Source organism: Dromiciops gliroides, chromosome 6 (assembly GCF_019393635.1).
Source record: "Dromiciops gliroides isolate mDroGli1 chromosome 6, mDroGli1.pri, whole genome shotgun sequence".
Classification (NCBI taxonomy): Eukaryota; Metazoa; Chordata; class Mammalia; order Microbiotheria; family Microbiotheriidae; genus Dromiciops; species Dromiciops gliroides.
In genome coordinates, this window is record NC_057866.1 from 173,852,552 (window position 1) to 173,862,166 (window position 9,615).

A 9,615-nucleotide genomic window follows, 5' to 3' on the forward strand; every position below is an offset into this window, starting at 1 on the left:
GGATAACTGAACTATTGAGCATCATTGGAAAAGGAGACAGACAGACAGAAAGAAACAGACACAGAGATATAGAGAGACAAACACAGAAATATAGAGGGGGAAACAAAGAGACCAAAGAGACATACATGGAGAGAGGGAGAGAGACAGAGAGGAGAGACAGAGAGACAGAAAGGAGAGAGACAGAGAGAGAGAGAGAGAGAGAGAGAGAGAGAGAGAGAGAGAGAGAGAGAGAGAGTGAAGAGAGAAAAGAGAGCCAGACAGACACAGAGAAAACAGAGAGAGAAACAGAGAAAAAGGGAGAGCAGAGACAGACAGGGACAGAGACAGAGGCTAAGAGAGACATAGATAGGTGAAGATAAAAACAAAAGAAAGCAGATAAAGATAAAGATAGACAGAGACAGAGAAACAAGAGAAACAGTCATAGAGATACATAGAGACAGAGGCACAATGAGACAAAGAAACCAAAGCACAGAGAGACAGAGAAAGAAAAAGGAGACACAGAAAGAGACAGAGACAAAGACCTAAGATCAAATAGAAGTCAACCTTGGTGAATGTTAAGATTTAAACAATCACCTATAATCTGTTTTCTAATTTTCTCTTTTAAAATTATTTTTTCCTTTTCTAAAATTTAAAATACTCATAAGCAATATTTCCCCAAATTCCTTCATGAAGAATAGTTGTTTTATTGTTGGAAAACATAGAGATATCACTCCATGTACAGAAGAAAACTTTGTTGTTTTCACCTTCAAATAGCTGTTATCTCAAGGGATAGGATAAGCAAAGGATAAAGATTGAAGGTCTAAAAGTTTTACTTAAAAGAATAACATCACCTCTCAAGACCATCAACTTTATTTAATGTTATTATAGAATACACAGGTAAAAAGAATATTTTCATTTAAGGACACTATTCAAAATGGCTGGCACTAATGGCTGGGGAATGTTTTAAGCAATAAAGCATACCCAAGATGCCCACAATTCCATTATGAATATGCCATTGTGGAGACATCTGAAGTTTAGGTATTTTCTTTGGATCATTACCACCTATAAGATAATAAATTACATAGCCAGTCCTCTGAATAATCTAGGTCATTTCAAAGTTGTCTTAGACAGAAGATATTTTAAGGAAATGGCAGCTCAGTCCTTTTCCTATCTGATTCACTACAGAACAGAACAGACGCTGACTGAAGGGTGTTTTTGCTATTATAAAATTCTTTAGAGACAGAAGGGAGATTGATGGGATAAGGAATATCTACTGAGCTAAACTGCACTGTTTACAGATAATACTTTGCCCAATATAGAAACTGTGCAAAAAAAAATTGAGTGATATATCCTTTTATGAATGTGCTTACTATCTTCAAAAGTATGCTTTTGATGGAGTTTATAGCATAGAAATAGAAAATGCTGTCAGTTTCGAAAAATAGTGTGCAATAACTTGGATAAATTGGGCCTGGTTTGTTGTTTGTTTCCCACCTTGGCCAATCTAATACCCAGAGACAGAAAAGGGATGGGGTCCAAATGAGATCAGAAGTTGACCTAGAGGGCTTTATTTAAAAATAACAAAGAGCCTTTAATTTTCCTTAAATCATTGCATTGCTATTAAGGCCTTCAGGGTGCACTACAGATAGTCATACCCATCTGGTCTTGGCAGTACATAGCCCAGCCTCTGAGGATTGGAAACTACTTACAATTTTTAATCTAGCAATTCAATCTTCACTAGCACAGACATCCTCACTACTCAAAAGGGAAATCTAAACTTCAAAACAATTTCCCTAGCTTCAGGAAGGAGATGTTTGTGTAAATATTGATTTACTTATTTCCTGTCTTTTTTTGTCTCATTGCCACTTGTAGATTGTAATCTCAGACTGACACAGGCAGAAAAGTTATTTGGCCCTCACATAATATGCAGCATTGTGGGAGTTCAGAATTGAGGATTTCAAAGAATCATAATGCTTTAGCAAACTAAAAGCACGTACTATATTTTTTATGAGATCAGTGATTTTTGTCAGAATGGGGAACTCTCAGTGGGAGAAATCCTTCTACATACCAGTTTAGATGAAGGCTTCTTACACTGTGGTTCACAACTCTATATTGGACTGTGCAACTGAATTTGGGAATTGTGAAAAATTTGGCAATAGTAAAAGATAATGTATACCGATTTTATATACCCTCATACCTGGGGTTGCATAAAAATTGCTCTGGTGAAAAGGAATCTTGAGTGGAAAAAGTTTAAGAAGTCCTGGTTTAAATTGTCAGTCACCCTCTTATGAATTCCCATGTAAGTCCTATGGATTTGTCTCAGGCACATTGTTAAGTGGTTGCCCAGGTTCACAGGTAGTAAATGTCAGAGAGAAAACTTGAACTCAGTTATTCCTGCCTCCAAAATCATCACTCTACCCTTCTTTCAACCTTCTCTAGATATATAGGTATTTTACTTCAGGTCAAAAAGTTCCCCTCCTACAAAGGATTTTATTTCTTGACTTACACATAGCCAGGTCTATCCTGGGGTACCTCACCACCAAAGGGACATCAGATTTGTTGCTCAATTTTTCTATCCCTTCTCCCTCTCTTCTTCATCAGTTCCATCATGGAGTAATTGTAGGGAAAAATGTGTAAAAACAACACTTTGATTTGGCTCATGTCTAGGGTTTCCCAAAAATGAGTAATAATGTGGCTTTTACAAAGGAACTCAATGAATAACACAGATGTCAGATATGAGTTACTTATCTCCTCTATCACAGAAGTTGATTAAAAAACACACAAACTAAGAGGAAAACCCAACAAATAAAAAATAAAATATCTGAAATGTCATATTATACTCATTATATGCCCACAGGATATAAAAGTCTTCCTGTAAGATTAATGGACACAGTTCACATTCACTTTGGCTTATGAAAGACCTTCTGAGAAATACAAGGTTAAATCATCAGATTCATAGAGCTGGAGCTAGAAGTTATCTCAGATGCTGAAATTTTGCAGTTTGGGAAGCTTGGAGTATAACTCTGGGAGGTAGATCCTATTATTATCTCTATTTACAGATGCAGAACCAAGACAATGGTTAAATGACTTGCCTTAAGGCATACAGCTGGGGCAGCTAGGTGGGGAAGTATTTACAGAACCAGGCCTGGAGTCAGGAAGGCCATCCTAACTTCAAAGATGGCCTCAGACACTTTGTAACTATGTGATTCTGGGTAAATCTGCCTCAGTTTCATTACATGCAAAATGAACTGAAGAAGGAAATGGCAAACTACTCCAGTATCTTTGCCAAGAAAACTCCATGGACAATATGGTCCATAGGGTCCCAAAGAATTAGGAGGGACTGAATGACTGAATAACAACAACAGACCAAGAAAGCACTGCCTTGAGAATACAATCTGAAGATCATTTTCTTACTCTTTCCATTTGGGATTTAGTTCTTTTTCTCTATGGTTTGCTCCTCAGGTCTATTGAATTCTCCCCTTTTGAGGACCTCTTTTTCAGTTCAGGTAAGATTATAATAGAAAGTCATGCACTACTGTGAATTCAGCTCCTTTAGATGTGACCCTTGAGCTTTTCATTACTTCTTCATTCTGCTATTAGGTACAATTTCATCCTCTATTTCTAAGCCCTTCAACCAGCCAATTACCTTCCAGATCTTGCTTCCTCCTGGAACTGGGCCCACCTGCTCAGCCCTTATCAGACTACTCTGTTTAATGACTTTTTCATCCTTCATTTCTCTTCCAACTCCATGCCTCCCCCACCCAGGCCTGAAGCAATCTCTCTCTTCTTTGGACTTTCAGAAGCATGTTGCCTTTGCTTCTATATTTCTTACATACTTTCAAATCCTGCTTTATATATTTTTTTAAATTCATATATCTTATGATTTCTGCTTGACCCCATGAGGAAGAGCTATCAGCAGTAAGTAGAAGTTGTAAAGAAGTAAACTGGGGAGCAGCTATGGGACACAGTGGATAAAGCACCAGCCCTGGATTCAGGAAGACCTGAGTTCAAATCCAGCCTCAGACACTTGACACTTACTAGCTGTATAACCCAGGGCAAGTCACTAAACCATTATTGCCCTGCAAATAATAAATAGATAGATAGATAGATAGATAGATAGATAGATAGATAGATAGATAGATAGATGATAAACACATAAATAAATAAAGTGATTAATTTATTTTTAAATTTTTTTTCAGGGCAATGAGGATTAAGTGACTTGCCCAAGGTCACACAGGTAGTAAGTATCAAGTGTTTGAGACTAGATTTGAACTCAGGTCCTCCTGAATCCAGGGCCAGGTGTTTTATCCATTGTGCCACCTAGCTGCCCCATGAATCTTAATTTAAAGAGAAACTTGCCAATTCTTAGGACTACCTGAAAGAGAAATGGGCTTCATCTGCAGGTAACACAAATGGCAATTATTATACAAGCTGACATGTAATACCTATTTATGGTTTGCAAAAATTTTTGTACACATTATTTTACTTCATAATAAAAAGAACCCTGTGAGAGAGCAGGTTCCCTGACACTGGAAGTCTTTTAAGGAAGGCTTGATGTTTGCTTGTGTTAACCTGGAAATTAATGAAACAAACAATATAGGAGAAAATTAGGTCTTTAATTAGGGCAGAGGAACTATAGATTGTGGTATTGCAAAGCAAGATGCTAGGAACGCCCAAAGATGGGAACCAAGGACAGTATTTGTATGGGGTAAGGGAACAAAGGGAACTAAAAGACTACTACTGAGTCACTACAGAAACTACTTAACTACTTAATGTTATTAAACCTTTAACAAAAGGAACTGCTAGGGAGGACTGCTAGTGAGTTAAGTATAGAAGCTATTTAACTCTAAAAAGAAACTACTTAATGTAGGTGGATCCTTTTAAGTAATAATATAAATTCCAGGGAGTAAGGTGGGGAATCATTGGGAGGGGATAACTTGCTTGGGGTGATGTCCATAGTGAATTGAAAGTCTGGAATTGCCAAAGACTGGTTAGCCCCAGGCAATTCATTTGCCTGGGTAGGGGGACTGGGTGGAGATCAATCAGTTCTCAATAAATTTGTAGTTATCACTTGCTAAGTATATTGAGGAGGGATTCTTGATCTAGACTAGATGACTTTTGAAGTCCTTTTTAACTCTGAGATTCTGTGCACTTGAGGAATTTATAAATTAATGCAGGATATGTGAATGAATGAATGATTGAATAAATGGAAAAATAAATCATTAAGTTCTTACTACATAAAAAAAAAACAAAACACCATGCTAATCCCTGGGGATACAAATACAATAACAGCATGGATCCTGCTTTCAAGACACTAACATTGTACTGGAGGTGATCTTTTAAATTACCTTTTGTGCCTCCCATTGTATCCAACACAGCTCTTTTCACTTTGAGGAAAGTCTCTTAGCCATGAGCCTATTTCTTCTATAAAATGGGGGAAAAATAATATCTATAGTATGCACTTCACTAAAAATCCCTTCTGATGCTCAATCAAGGCACAGATGTATCACTGATGTCTCAAAACGTATTCAAGTGTAGCCTGAACTCAAACAGGTACTGATCAGCTGGAAAGACCCATGTGTATGTTGCTCTGTTCCTGGCTTATTAAGACAAAGAAGGGAGGCAAAGAAATTAAAAAATCCCAAGAGACATAGATTCTTGATAATTTAATCATTTTATTAATGAGGTCATCATGTTTATTAATTAAAGGATGGTCATTTAGCTGTCTCTCTTAGACCAAAGCCCCTCATTGTGGTAGGTTCACAGTGTATATGCCCTTTGAAGAGTAGGTGTTCCTAAAGAGTACCAATCAATTCTGATTGGCTAACGCAATAGGAGGTGGGCTATGTAGGGTCTTGGGGTACATATGACTTGGGTCATCACTCAAATCTTGGTCAAAGAGAAAGCAACTTCCAAATCTGCTATCTTGACAAAAGGGAGAATCAACATTTTTGAGACCTGTCTCTGAAATGATCAGGATTATACCCATTAACCCAAACTTAAAATTTCTTTTACTGTCTGATTAGAGTTTCGCTTGGGTAAATCTTTAAGAGAGATTTCCCATAGTGGTTGATTTATGGATGAGGAAGTAGAAAAGGGTGAAAACCTTGGTCCTGATATAATAATTGTTATTAAATACAAGAGAGAAATATTCATTCCTCACTTTGTTTGTTGTTTGTACTTCATTCTAGAAGAGGACCATGGCATTGGGAGGTGGTGTCATGACTTGCAATAAATTGGATTTAAGTGTGGCAGGACTGTGGAAAGTCACCAGCCTCACTCCACCAGAGCCATCTGGGTCCTGTGGCAAGATATACATCAGAACAACTGGAGAAGACCCAAGATATTTGATGCAATCAGGGTTAAATGACTTGTCCGGGGTCACACAGCTAGTAAGTGTCAAGTATCTGAGACCAGATTTGAACTCAGGTCCTCCTAATTCCAGGGCCAGTTCTCTATCAGCTGTGCCACCCATCTACCCCTCATTTTTCACAAGACTCAATTCAAGTCAACAAACATATATTAGGTGTTTAATCAGTGCCAGACCCTTTGAAGAGGTCTAGGAATAGAAGTACAAACAAAATGATGACATTTACTAGCTTCAAAGAACATTCCAATCAGAAAAGTCAGTATCTAAAAGGTTCCTGAAAGGCAAGAGGCAGGGTCTAGAAATATGTCCTTGTAGGGGTACAGTGGAGAAATAGGGACCAATGAGAGTAGTAAAGGGATGAGCAATCATGACCATTTCCACAAAATGGACATATGAGGAGTAATTCACCAATTAGAGGAGACAAACCAAAAAAGTAGAAGGATCTTCCAGGGTGAGATGCCTACTGGGGCATGGTCAAGAAAATTCATTAATAACTTGGTCACAGGATAATAAAGTTTGAGGCCATAAGAGGCTCTCAAAGACCATTTATAAAGTTGCAGAAGAGTTGCAACCTGCACTAGTGGAGGGAGAACTCACAATGACAAAATCACATTTGTAAAATAAGACTCCCTCTGTCTCAGTTTTTTGTTCGTTTTTTAATGAAGATCAAATATCAGAGTATATAAAGAGTTTTAACAATCTTAACATTCAATAGAAATACCAACTAGAAATAGGAGGAAGAGGAGGACAGTTTTAGTAGGATATATTTTTAATGAGTATTTGTTGAATTGAATGTTTCACATACATCTTCTGTTTAACTTGAATAGTTTTCTTTTGTATTAGAAGTAAATACAAATGTTACAAGTATATCACAGAATTTTGTTTTCTTCAGGAAGGCTTTCTTCCACTTCTAATAGAAAGATTAATATTACACAGTCTTACCATATCTAAATATGAAGATTCAATAACTCAATATTATACTCAACTGGTGTGCTGAACATATAAATACATGCACAAAGCATTTTTATATACTATATTTAGTCTATTTATTGATACACATTTGGCAAAACTTGATTAAAGTACTTCCTCAACTGAAATATTGCAGAGGTACAAAGGATACTTAATTTTTGATGGATCCATAATAATATAGTCAAGTATATCTCTTCCAAGCCGTTATGCAACCCATTGATAGCTTCTCCTTGTCTATGAGTAGTCTCTATCTATCCACAAATTTTCCATCAAGGATCTAAGCAAGATACAAAATTTTCTTTAGCTCTCTATTATTTTTTACAGCCCTTGGGATTATAGCCTATTATTCTTTATTCTAACCACATGACTGACTTACATTCAATTTTTTGGTCAAATAATGTTCTTTATTCTACAAAGGGTTGTTGCTATTCTTGTTATTCCTCTTTTAATTCAACCAAGATTTATTAAGAATATAATATGTATATTTATTAAGTTTATAATATATTTAACTACATAGTACACACTTGTGCTGGGCTGCTAGGTGATACAATGGATAGAGTGCCAGACTTGAAGTTAGGAAGACCCATCCTCCTGAGTTCAAATCTGGCCTCAGACACTTACTGACTCTGTGAAGCTGGGTAAATCACTCAATCCTGCTTAAATTAGTTTCTTTATTTGTAAAAATAGCTGGAGAAGGAAATGGCAAACCACTCCAGTATCTTTGCCCAAATGGGGTCACAAAGAGTCAGACATGACTAAAATGAACAAGAAAAACAAATATACTATAAACTATATTATATTGATTAAGTATGTATTATATAAGTATATAGTATATTTATTAAGAATACACAATATTGGGCAGCTAGGTGGTGGAATGGATAGAGCACTGGCCCTAGATTCAAGAGTACCTGAATTCAAATCTGGCCTCAGACAGTTGACACTGGTTGTGTGATTCTGGGCAAGTCACTTAACCCTCATTGCCTCACCAAAAAAACAAAAAAACACAAATGAAAAAAGAATAGACAATTTTGATTAAGAACATATTAAATGGTGTGCATTTTGTTCTGTTCTGAGAACAATGCAAGAATTAATAGATCAAGGTCTGCCTTATGCAGACCTTAACAGCCTTCAACTGTTATGGTCCTTGGTCAGCTGACCTAGGCAAGCCTTTACATGAGGCTTATATTCTTAGGGGCTCCATAGCCACTAAAATTGGATGCAATTTACAATTATAATGTCTCCCTTCAGTAAATTATTCTTATAGTGTCCAGATAAGGAATATATACAGACACATAAGAGACCAAAGACACACAAACCCCAATGCCCCTGACTACTGTTTATAAGAGGAGCATCCAATCAGTAGATTACATAAATAAACAATGAATAGCCCTAGGGATCCTGACCACTATGATCCCCAGCCCTTCATGCCTACTAGCTTCTATTATGTCCCCTCTCTATATATCCTCCAATTTAATTTCTCTGCAAACTGAAGAAGTACAACAGCTAGTTTTGTTTAAACTTCCTTGAGTCTTTCTCTGTCCTTAGTGGACCAGGTCACACACGTTGATTTAATTATCAGGACTTGACCAGGCTGTTCTCACAACCCATAATACTCTGGAAGCCTCTCAAAGAAGTCCTGCCCATACTTGCTGCTGCTTCTGCACCCTAATGCCTTTCTCCCCATTCTACAAAAGCTCAATCGGATTGGGCAGGAGGAGGGAGAGAAATAAAACATTCATGAACAATTATCATACAGAGGAGGATGTGAATGTTCATATGAGCTATGGATGATAAATTAATGTGAGAGGTCATAGACATGAAAGGTACTTCGGAGATCATCTAGTTCTACATGTTCATTTTTCAGATGAGGAAAGTGAGGTCCAGGGAGACTGAATTATTTTCTGAAAGTCAAAATGGTAGTAGGGAGGCAGTGGCAAAATTTGAATTCATATCTTCTGAATCCTAAGATATTCTTTCTACTATCATATGATCAGAAAGAGAATTGCCTTCTAATTGGTAGAGGTGAGATTCTGGCTATACTCATGATGGATAGAATTTTAAGGGCAAGCATGAAGTGAAAATAAAAAATTCCAGGTGTGGTAAACATTGAACACAAAGGGAGGGAAAAGACTGTTTTGGAGGGGTGAGGTAAGGAAGACAGATAGGTTTGTAATCTTTAGCTATGTAATCTTTCAAAACTGAAATTCTATAAGCCAGTGTGCTCAGTGTGTACCTTAAGTAAAGGAGGAAGCGGAGGAGGAGAAGAGGAAGGTGATGACAAGAAGACAATTGGTATGTTG